Consider the following 12,938-nt stretch of genomic DNA (forward strand, 5'->3'; position numbering starts at 1 on the left):
CTTGCAGATCTTCATCTAAGGTTGGTAATTCGCTCCATGGGTCATAATCAAAACCACAGGGGCACCTTGGACTCTGTGCCAGGGTCTTTGAGCCCCCTGGCAGGAGTCTTGACTGCTCAGGAAAGCCAGAGGGATGTCCGTGGTCCTGACACCTGGTCTGTGGGATTAAAAATAGGACCTTGGATGTCTATGTGTGAATGCTGTGATGGCAAAAAAGCCCCAGTGTTAGGAAAATTAATCCACAAACACCAGAGGTTTATGTCCAAAAAGGAGACAGAGGAGTCCTTTTACTTTATTGGAATAAAGGAAGAGGCCATGGGGCATTCCCCTGGCATCTGTCAGATTTTTGGAGGATGCAGCCTCCTTTTTATCCCAATTTCCCAGCTGTATTTCCCTTCTGTCTTTCCCCATTGGCTGAGGTACTTGAGAGGCACAGACTGCCCAGAATGCCTGATACCAGAGGTTTCCCTCTAATGTATAACCATCCTTTTAATTTTTAATTCTTATGGAATTTAGGGGGTTTTCTTCCCCATTTTTCCTTCATTTTCTATGTCAAATTTCATTTATCAGCAAACTTGAAGTTTATTTGTAAAAGCAAAATATCTTTTTCCATTCATCAATCAGTAGAATCCTTCTCATTGTTCATCTCCCAGTGCTAGTTTTATCTACCAGGTTGTTTGTAAAGACAAATCTGCTATTCCTCTCACCAGTAAATCATAATAATAAATTTAATAATCTGCCACTGTCTTCAAATCCCTTCTAGAATGAGTCAGCAAGCCGGGGCTTCCATCTCCTTTCAAACAATCCACATTTGTAAAGCACCTTGTGGTTTTTTGGATGCAAAACCCAACAATTCCCATTACCAGAAAATAAAAACTTGTGGCCAACCCCACTTTTTGGATGTCCCCATAAAGGAAGGAGCTGTAACCAACAGGTCAGACACTGAGGTGCAGCAAATCTGGCTCCTGCCTAGTGAGAAATCAAACTCACAGACATAGAAAAGCTTTCTGGCTATTTTGGCAGGCAGTCAGGAATCACAGGTGTACTCAGGCGCAAGCACACACAGAAAGCAGCTATCTGCAGACAATTTTGTAACACCACTCTTGGCTCTGTTGCAAGACAAACTTAGAACCAGGAGGGTTTGGAAAGTGCAGACCGGCGCTGTCGCAGCCAACGTTTGCTGTAAAGTCTCTGAGGAAAAATCTGCTTTCCAAACTGTGTGGAAGCACAGTTACAGCCTGGCTGGCAGACCCAGCAGATCCTCTGCCCTCAAGCTCCAAACTGACAGGGACTTGGAGCAGCTCTGTCATTTTATACAAAATAAAACCAAAAAAAACCTTGTTCTCTTGTTCTCAGCCCACTGATGGTACTCTGGGCTCAAGACAGCTGGGACACACTCCGGGCTGGAAAATGGCATTGGAAAATCAACACAAAACCACATAAATCTTGCTCAAATTTGTGTGCCCAAGCCATGCCTTCTGGAATGCCCAGCTAGCAGCTGCCCTGGGTTAGCCCTGGGAGCCAATTTATCCTTCAGTGCTGCTGCTGCCTCTCCAGGGCTGGCCAAAATTACAGCTTGTTATTCAGGGCATTGCCAAAACACTCCTTAAGCACCAGCAGGCTTGGGAGGAAGGTAGAAAGAATTCCCTTTTGATGAGCAAATTCCCCACCAAAAAACCCCAAAAGCCCAAAAAGCAGTACAAACTTGAAAGCCTGAAATTTCATTTTCTTTACTGAGCAAGCCCCAGCTAAATGAAATGAGCATTCAGAACAGTGCTTATGTGTTTGAATTATTATTTCCCTTCCAAAAAAAAATTAATTTCAGGCAGAGTTATATTAAAAAACAAACTCCTTACATGCCTGTTAGAAGGTTTTTCCACCATTTTTCCTTGCCAGGCTTTGGAACAGCCATGGAAATTCATGGTTGGGGCTGGGATCCCTGGAGGGTGCTGGGCAGCAAAGACATGGATAGAGCACAGGGAGCTGTGCAGGCAGCAGGTTAAACACCCACCAAACCCTGCCCACACTGGGAATTTGGTGTTTCCCCAGGGGCAGCTGCCCTCCCATCAATCCCCAGAGCTGCCCAGGGCAACTGAACCCACTGGTGCCTCCAGGACTGGCCTCAGGGAGGGGATTTCTTATTGGGGAGTAGAGCTGAAGAAATGTGTTCCTAAAGGTTATGGGATCATAGGTCTAAAAGATATATTCCTAAATGGTATGGGATCATAGGTCTAAAAGATATATTCCTAAAGGTTTTGGGGTCACAAGTCTAAAAGATATATTCCTAAGTGTTATGGGGTCTAAACCACCATGTCCTCCTGACAGCTCACCAGGGCAGTGTGTGTCGTAAAGGATGATTTCATGTCTTCATTTCTTTTCTTCTTCATTTTTCTCCCCCTCACCCAAGATTTGATCCTCCTCATCCTCCTGCCTGCTGTGTGTGTTGCCAAGGGCAGATCTCCAGGGCAGTGACTCTTCCCAGCTCCTTTCCCTGCAGAGGACACTTCACCCATTTTAGGGTTGTTGAGTCAAGGCTGTGTCATCCAGAGCCAAGGAGATCCTGGCTTGTAATGGACAAAAAGTACAGGAATGTCCCCTTTATTTACAGTCTTTCATTTTATCCTCCCATCTGTGTCATTTCTCCACCCTGCAGGGTGATTTAATCCTTGACCTGTGCTCTAAGCTGCCTTTTCCACCCATGCAGGAAGCATCAGGCGCTGCCTGATGGCTGCAACTCCATAAAACAGAGCTAGGACAGCTCATCCACTGGCAACTGTATGCAAAAGGCAAGAAAAAATTGCATTTCTAAGCTTACATTTTTATTTATGTACTTATCTAACTGTTTCTACTGAAGAGAAAATTGTGAGCACTCAGCAGCTCCCACGGCTTTGAACTGCACTGAATTACAGACATTCACATGGCTTCATGTAGGTGTTCCATAAATCCAGGCATCTTTTGCATGAAAATACCTAAAATTAAATTGAAAAGGTTACAAGCTGATTAGTATTAAAAGCTTGCACCAGTTAGTATGGTGCAGCTCTTTCTTTCAAACATGAACTGTGCAGGCTAACTCAGAGTTTACTCCTTTCAATGCTGAGATCAAGTCCATTATTTCCAGTGCAACAACCTTGTGACACCTCTGAATTTATCTCCAGGACAAAGGTCTTTTCTCATCCCAGGAGAGACAATGATCACTCATTAACCAGGGAGACAATAATCACTCTGAGAGTCACATTGTACGTGCAGAGGGGTTCCATGGCGTGACTTGCAGGAGGAACTCAGAGTTTGCAGAGTGAGAATGGTGTTTGCAGACTGTAAAAGTGAATTACAACCTTTATTCACATTGACATTCTTTCAATAAAAGAACTCAGTCCTGTGCTTTGCTTCACAGATGGATTTATTACTCCATAGCGTGGGGTCAAAATCAAAGCCTGTTTGCCAGATGGGGTTTGCCTGAGGTTTTTAAATTTTATTTTTGAGCCTTTTTCAGAGACCAGCAAAAAGTTCATTTCACCACCTTGAATCCTATCAAAATGTGCTCTCTGAATGTGCATTTACCCAGGGCAGTCTTCCTGAAGCTGCAGGCTGGTGCCTGCAAGAAGTGCCTGGAAAATGAGCTTGGCTGTGAGCACAGCAGGGCAGATGGAAGTGCCTGAATCAGCTCTGGGTGTGTGGCACTTGCTGCCCTTGCTGCCTGGGACACAGCCATGGATGCTCTGTGCTCTGGGGCTCCCTCTTCCTTCCTCCCTTGCCCAGAGGAGGAGGAGGAATCACTGTCTTGGGATTTCTGCTACTCAGAGTGACCCCAAGATGTGTTAGAGTGTCTCTTTTCCCAGCCCAGCACTTGAAGAAGGAGTCAGAGCTCTTAATTTCTCAGTCTCAAGGTTGTTTATTGTTCCTTACCTATAAAATTCTTTCTCCTGTCCTGCCAAGGTCTGCTCAGCACGACAGTCCAGGCAGTCTGCCTGCCCCCAGGGCGGTGTTATCTTTTTATACTAAAAACTACGTGTACAATGTTTTACAATTACTTTCCAATACCTATCACCTATGTTAGACACTGAGCTTCTATTCTAAACCAATCTGTGAGTGCCAACATCACCCAGAAGATGGAGGCCAAGAAGAAAGGCTGGACATGCCCAGATCCCTCCATCTTGTCCCCTGATCCCCCATACCAAAAACCCCAAAATCTACTTTTTCACCTTGTGATAAATTCACTATCATTCTGCTTAAACTTTCGTGGCTTGTAATCCTTCATACAAGGTTCGTAATTGTTTTTTCCAAGGGCTAAATCAAAGGCACAAGGGTGCCTTGGGCACTGCTGCCAAGCACCTGAATGAGGTCACCTGAACACCAGCTAAATGTCTCCACGCTGCTGGTGTGTTTCTCAAGTTGCAGTACAACCTTTAACAAAGGTTTGCACACTAATTTGCAGACCAGGCTCATTGGACAAAATCCCAGTTAGAGATTCATGGGTGCAGGAGGCCCAACAGGTGGATTCCTGCCTTGTGATGGCTGCAGGAAGGACATCAGGCATGGTTTTACCTCCTCCTGCCCAAGCACAGGTTGGTTCACCAGCTGGCGTCAGCCCCAGCCATGTCCCACACTGCCCTAAGCTGAAACCTTTCATCTTCTCCACCATCTCATTTTTTCAGCCTTATAGTATCAGCTACTCCACTCCATTAAGAGCCTCTATTGAGCCCATCTAAATGTATTCTCATGTAAGGAAAAGCAGCATAATAACAAGGATATGTATAAGAGCCTAACATTTTTTTCATGCTGGTACATGCTGTTCACAAAGTCCCAGAAGAATATTAATGTCTGTCTCTACACAGGTGAAGGGAACTAATCATTTGAAAGGACTCCCCATCTTTGAGGGCTGTTTCATTTCATTATCCCTTCACAGAACACATTGAAATCCTTCACATGACACCCACATCAGTCTCCCCACTCCCAGCTGCACAACCACTGCTCTAAAGAATTGCCAAGGGAGGATCAAAGAAGAAAATGACACAAAATTTTCAGATTATTTTTATCCCCGAGGAGTTAGCGGGGTGGAGAGGATAATAACCACTTTTCTCAGTGATTACATGGTGCTGGCAGTAAATTTTGCAACTATCAAAAGCTACTGATCACTTCCAACACCTCTGCCAGGAATATGAATCCATAAGAAATGTACATCAGCCACCCAGCCCTGAGTGGTTCCACAGGCAGAGCCACCAGAAAGACAAAAAAAATGCCCTAAAACCACAGCAGCTAAAATGGAGCCACAGCTCACCCCGTCTGTGTGACAGTGTTCACAGGGGTTTTTGGGTGAGGGAAGAGATGAGGATCTGACTCCATGTTTCAGGCGGCTTGATTTATTATTTTATGATATATATTACATTAAAACTATACTAAAAGAATAGAAGAAAGGATTTCATCAGAAGGCTAGCTAAGAATAGAAAAAGAAGGAATCATAACAAAGGCTTCTGTCACAGACAGAAAGTCCGAGCTGACTGTGATTGGCCATTAATTAGAAACAACCACATGAGACCAATCCCAGATGTTCCTGTTGCATTCCACAGCAGCAGATAATCATTGTTTACATTTTGTTCCTGAGGTCTTTCAGCTTCTCAGGAGGAAAAATCCTAAGGAAAGGATTTTCATAAAACATGTCTGCCACACTCTCAACACTGCGTCCACCATGAAGTTTTTCCAGTATTTTCTCCCTCCATATCAAGCAGATATTTACCAGTTGGCAATTTTACAATAATCACAGATGTGATTATTATTATTCATAGTGAAGGTCTCTGGTGTGAATCATCCCAAATGGGTTTGGCCCAAGCTGCAACTCTGACCTCAAATCTGAGACTAAATCTCTCAAATCTAAACCCTGCTCCTTCAGTCTGGCTCTAGCAGCACTTCCACAGTGCTGATCCACACGGCTCCACAGAACTGTCACATTGCTCTGGGAGCCTCTCAGTCTAAAATTCATCCATCTTTCAGGACAGATCCCTGCCAGGATAAGATGGGAATGGCTGTCTCCTTTTCCTGGGAGAAGTTAGAGCAGATGATATTAATTTTATTTCCACTTCCAATCCTGCATGTTGCTTTCTCTGCGAGGAGGCCTCAAACCATGGTAGCTCCAAACTGCTGAGCAGGCTGCAGGTGGGAAGTGAAGCACAGTTCCTGCCTCAAGGAGCTGACCACATAACCCAAAAAGGGACATTAATTTCAGGGCTGCACTGCATGCTGTTAAAAATAAGAAGTTTGACTAGGCCAATATTCAAGCAGCAATGAATTTATTAATTAATATGGTAAAGTATGAGCAATACAGCGCTGGGTACAGTGGGGGAAGTTTTCCCTCCAACTGCAGACCAATAGTTGAGGCTTACAGGTATTTATAGGGGTACTCATGAGCTTTCTCAGCAGTTTCTATTCCAAACTTTTACTCATCAGCAGTTTCTCTTCCCAATTTTTAAGTCACAGTTCTGTACACTATTGTGATTTAGTTTTTCTCAGGGTGTATCCCAAAATACAAACTCCTCCTCCCACCTCAGTCCTTGTGCAGGTCCTGCTCTGAAGCTCTGGGTGAACACAGTACTGATCATCTGGGAGAGAAGTCAGGAAAGTCACCAGCATGAAGAACACAAGCAGTAAAACACTAATTACACTCCTCCAGAAAGAAGTTACCAGTGCAAAGCCATTTGCACTTTTTTTGTTTGTTTTTTTTGGTGGGGGGTGGGTTGGTTGTTGGGTTTTTTTTGGCCGAAGTTTCTTGTTTGGCCTGTGGCAGCGGCAGTGATGGCCCCAGTTTGTTTCTCCTGTTGTAGCTCAGGAATGATTTTCTGATTGGACAACTCCTCCCCATGGCAGGGTGTGCAGGGACTGATGCAGCTCCTCTACAGACAGACAGGCAGACAAACAAACAGACAGAATCCTTCTAGGAAACTCTACAGAGGGGCTCTGCTCACTTCCCAGAGGCTGAAACCTCAGCTCCAGGAAGACTTTCCCTTCCTGCCCTAGATCCCTGTGTTCCCCTCTGATGAATTTAAACCAGCATAATTTAGATACAGTTTCCTCATGAATTAGTCATTTTATTGTAAGTGGATGAGCTGAGTTGGGAACACTGTGCTCAGCCCAGCTGAGTACCAGGAGCCCATTGAACTCACAAAGCAAAGAACCCTGGCAGCCTCTGCCATCCCCAGGAAAGGCTTTTCCTTTTCATGGGGTGTGCTTTACTCACCACATGTGATTTCCCTGGAAATCAGTGCCCCGTGCTGCCTGCAAGCAGGGCAGAGTGTCACCACAGGTCACTGCCACTCTCAGGTGAGTCAGGGCTGGGTAATTCAGTGCCCATCACAGGGTGGTGCAGCCCTGTCTGCTCCAAGAGGAGCTGGCTTTGCTCTGTCAAGGTTAAAAAGGAGCAGTTGGTGCTCACTAGATCTAAATTCCCTTTTTTTTAGGTTTGGAAGGGCTGAGTCAGGCTGAGCTGAGGGGCTCTGTGTGTGTGGGTGTGTTGTCACCTTAATGCAAAGCTCCCATACCTTCTCAGTGATTTCTCATGGGCATCTTCTCTCAGCACAAACAACAAACTCCAATTCTCTCCTCACCCAGCTAACCCACTCTTTTATAGCACTCATCCTCACTGGACACAGCTGCGGCCTGTTAAGAGCAGGCCTGTTCCTGATCTTTGGTGATTAGTGCAGCTGCAGCTCCTCAGGGGTGAGATTACCTTCTGCACAATCTTTATTTTCTCACATTCTGTCCCCCCACATGTGTGGTGTGCTGCAGGTGGACAGGAGCTCTCTCTGGGCAGGGTTTGGTAGCTCAGTGCTGCAAACTGGGGGCTCCCCCAGCTCTGGAGCAAAGCCTGAGGGCAGCTGGGCTTCTCTGGCATCAATGTCCCCCATGGCTTAGAGATGGACAGGGTGGGATCAGCTCCCAGGGACACCCCCTGTCTCTTGTCCAGGGGCAGGAAAACACCACAGAATCACTGAACAGGTTGAGAGAAATAGTGGATTTGTCTTTACAAACAAGCTGTGGGTCTGCTGGTTGATAAAACCAGCATTGGGAGATAAAAGAAACAATGGGAAGGATTCCACTGATTGATGAATAGAAAAAGATCTTTGCTTTTACAAATAAACTTTAGGTTTGCTGATAAATGAAATTAGACACTGAGAGGTGAAAGAAACAATGGGGAAGACAAAACCCTAAATTCCATAAGAATTAAAAATGAAAAAGGAGGGTTATACATTAGAGGGAAATCTCTGGTATCAGGCATTCTGGGCAGTGTGTGTGTTTGTGTGTGTGTCAGGACTGTTGGGTGACAGCCACAAGATTCTGTGAAGCTGAGTGCTTGGCAGATTCAGTTTAGATATTATGTAATATAATGAAATATAGTATAGAATAATATAGTATAATAAAGTAATTAATTAGCCTTCTGATAAGATGGAGTCCTCATCATCATTCTTCTTTCGTCGGGGGTGAAAATACCCACTGTAGCTATGATTAATTCACACATGGATTTATTTCCCTTCTGGTACCTCCACAACGCTGCTGGGTTTCCCAGAAAGCACAACAAAATCTGAGAGTGAAAAAAACCCTCTTGCTTTTTGATTTAATCAACTTGTTTCCAGTGCCTTCCTGAATATACCTGTGGTGGTGTTTGCAGGGTCCCCAGGATGAGGGAAGAGATGAGAATCTTGACTCCATGTTTCAGAAGGCTGATATTATATTATATTATATTATATTATATTATATTATATTATATTATATTATATTATATTATATTATATTATATTATATTATATTATATTATATTATATTATATTATATTATATTATATTATATTATTATATTAAAACTATACTAAAAGAAAAAAGAAAGAAGACATCAGAAAGCTAGCAAAGAAAAAAAATTAATAATAAAATCTTGTAGCTGACCAGAGTCTCAACACAGCTAGACCTGTGATTGGTCATCAAGTAGAAACAATCCACGTGAGACCAATCAAAGATGCACCTGTTGGTAAACCATCTCCAGACTACATTCCACAGCCATTAAATAGTTATTATTTACATTTCTTTCTGAAGCCTCTCAGCTTCTCAGGAGAAAAATCCTAGCAAAAATATTTTTCAAAAAATATGTCATATACCCATTGCTTTTTTACAGGAAATGAAAATGGAGCAGCAGCTTCTCCATGCCTGACACATCCAAACAGAGCTGCTAAACCTCAGTGCTCTGAGTGCTCAGGGGTCTCTGCTGGTGAAACAGGAGGATTTCCCTCTTTTTATGTTTTCTTTTTATTGTAGATTGTACCTGTGCTGATACTTCCTCCTGGCTGGTCCATGGAGAGGAGAGAAGGGACAGAGCTTGATTTGATATGACTGCTTTTGACCAAAAATCTTTTAAATCTTATTTGGGTGGCTTTACACTGAGCAGAGGGATCACTGGGGTCTTTTGTTCTAATTTGCCATGGTTCTGGTTTTGTTGCTTTGTTGGGGTTATTTTGTCACTTTGGGGTTTTGGAGACCTTTTTATGTTTTTAATGAAGGTGGTAGCAATAGAGGGAAAAGGCTTAAATCCAATTTTAAGGCTTAAATTCAATTTTATGATGTAATGACCAAAGTCCCTGTGCCTCTCTATTAAAACAAGCAGGTAAAAGTTTCTCTTCCCCCTAAAGAAACTCCCATAGATTCCAGGGAAGTTGAGAAGCACCTGCTGATTTATATTGCTCTTACTAGAAGTTGCATGCCACAGAACAGTTCTGCCTTGTTTACATAACAGAATTTCCCAGCATTCCAGAAGTTCAGTACATGCAAATCTTAGAGACAGTGACTAAATCATTATTTCCTTGAAGATAAGAAGATTTCACTTTTAAATGGCTTGTTTATTTCCTGAATACTGTTGGCTTTAGAGGCAATGATGAGTTATTACTTCAGGTAGAACTAAATGCATGTAGATAATAATATGAATTCTTCCACAGCGCCAGGAAACAGGGAAAAAAAACCCAGAGTAATATTGCTTTTAATTTGATATAGCTGGTGTGTCACATTCTGCCCTTCTTGAGCTTTGAAATATTAGAAAGCAAATGAAGCACTGCTATGTGAAATATTGCAGTGATAAAGGGGAAATGTCAGTGGAGACATCCAAGACATCCAGAACTACAAAAAACTAACCAGAATTTATATGGGATGCTGCCATCTTGACAAGATGCTGATGAGAAAATACAGTAACACAGCTCTTACTTAAGAGCACAAAACGCTGGTGGGCTGCAGCACAGCTGTAAAGGCAGTGGATCAAGCAGCAAGCCTGAAAACCTGCACAGATGGAATGCCAAAAATGGATGCTTTAATTGTGTTTTCACGTTGAATATTGTGTTTCATAACTGTCTCTCTCCTGTAGTCACTTCAGAAAGGATTAACAGCACAGCTACTTGTTTATACTGTGTTTTCTTTAACACAAGGCATGGAAAACTCCAAAGTGCCAACCTGTGCTGTTCTTGGACATTTCACAGGGCTGAGGCTGTCCCTTTGTCCCACAGAGGGTGAGGAAGTGAGGGCCATGTGCAGTATGCAGAATAATTCCTTTCCCAAGTACATATGCAGCTTAAGCCAAAGGGTGATATAACAGCAATATACAACACATGGTGACGATCTATTTTGTACTCAGAAAGAAGTTTGGGTCCATGAATAGTTGGGGTTTTTTGTTTGGTGAGGGGTTTCTTACATATATATATGTAATATATAATTATATATATTTATATATGGTTATCTTTATAGATATATTTATATCTATATATTTATTTATTTTATACATATATCCATATCTATCCATATCATTTTTTCCATATATCCATATAGATATGCATCTTTATCTCTCTCTAAATATGCATATTTATCCATATATATTTTATGCATATTTATTTTTATATATATTTGTGTGTATATATGTATATATTTCTATCTGTATGTATATATACATATATATACATGTATTATATATTATATATACATGTATATATATACATATATATACATGTGTATAATATATATGTGTGTGGTTTTTTATATATATACATACATATATACATATATACATATATACATATATACATATATACATATATGTATATATATGTATATATATACATATATATACACATATACATATATATACATATACATATATATACATACATATACATATATATATACACACACACACATATATACATGTATATGTATATGTATATGTATATGTATATGTATATGTATATGTATGAGTAGGTCTGGCAGTCGAAAATCCAAATTTCCATGCCAGATAAAACTATTAAATTCTGATTATCCCTGTGGCAACATGCAGAAACACTGCATCCTGCCTGCAGGTGTAAATGTGATAAATCTCAGACAGGTGAGGAACTGTACAAAGCTTTCCATGGGGATCTGGAGCCTGGCTGTTGACAGAAGCAGGGGAGGCTCCATGGCTGAGTTCAATTTGCTTCTCCCTGTATTTGTTTCATGCTGATTCTCTGGAGTTACTGCCTCCACCCAGCTATAAAGAGTTGTTTGAACTCAATGTTGAATTAAGCAACCAGCAGCACCCAACTCACATTCCCAATGCCCTGACTCTAATAAATTTTCCAGAAGGTGTTCACAGCCAGGGCTATACTGGAACTAGTTAGGAAATGAGGGGCAGCCACTCCCCTGGATGTCCAGGTCATGCCCATGGGCACATCTACCTGTGCAAACACACCCATTACCTCTGTTACAGAACAGGAGAGGGGAAATAGAATATTGAAAGCAGTATTGTGTGCAGAAATGGGGGATAACCTGTGCAAATACATTTAAAATCAATATTTAATTCTCTTTCCAGCCTCTGCATCCACAGATATTGACAATTCACATTGTGCTTTCCCTCACCACACTCCAAGTTACCCTGGTCTGCTTTCTCACCAGGACTGATGGCAGCAGGGACAAGCAGTAAGAGTTAAACTCACAGGGTGTTTCCTCCTCAGATCAAAGCACTCCACACAAGACAGTTCAGCAAAGAAAGCTGAGGCAGATTTTGGAGTGCACTGGAATTGGCAGCAACTTTTTATTAGCCTGGAGATAAAGCAACTGCATTGTATTGGGGTTTTTCTTTTTAAAGAAAGGAACATCTTTGTTTACAGTCATTTTTGTTTACAGAACAAGCTTGTTTTCAAAGTTTTCTTAAAAATGTAAGGACTGTTCCAAAGCATAGTTCTGGGCTGCATTTGATTAGGGCTCCTTCCTGCTTTGACAGATAAAAGGGCATTCTGCTCAACTATGTGTTGCTCAAGGGGGTTTGGTGAAATCCCACCAACAGGAGTGGAAAGGATCTGTTTTGGTTTGAAATACGGACGAAAAGCAACACCTTTCCCCCTACCTGCATTTTTAAAAGCTCCTTGGATTGTCAATGCTCCGGAGAGAGGCAGGGGAGTTGCACAATCACCACAAAAAGCTCCAGTGCAGCGTGGGGTGAACTTCTGTGGCCTACAAATATTCCTGGAATGGTTTGAGGGTTTCCAGTCCTGCTATAAAGCTACACCCTCACTGACCTATTCCCTTTTGCCAGGCACACAGACAGGCTGTGGTTCAAGTTCACAAAATAAACACAAGCAAGTGACTTCAGGTTTAACCACTAGAAATAAATAGTTCAAATTCCAGGGAAAGGAGTGTTGTCTTCCTCTCTGCAGCAGTGGTATCCACTCCCTTTTAATGATTTGTGTTTTCCAGTTGGACAAGGCAGATTGGAAAACATCTAAAAGAAGGATTTAGACCTTCCTTTCCCTGATCACTTTGCACAGAGCCCTTCAAAGAAATGCCCAGGCACACGTGGTCTCACAACTGAAGCTCAGGAGCTGCTGTGTGCAGAAAAGGAAACATGAAATGGAATAGGAAAGGAGAACTTGCAGGAAGAACAAAAAGGCTTGAGCC

Source organism: Zonotrichia albicollis, chromosome 2, assembly GCF_047830755.1.
Source record: "Zonotrichia albicollis isolate bZonAlb1 chromosome 2, bZonAlb1.hap1, whole genome shotgun sequence".
NCBI lineage: Eukaryota > Metazoa > Chordata > Aves > Passeriformes > Passerellidae > Zonotrichia > Zonotrichia albicollis.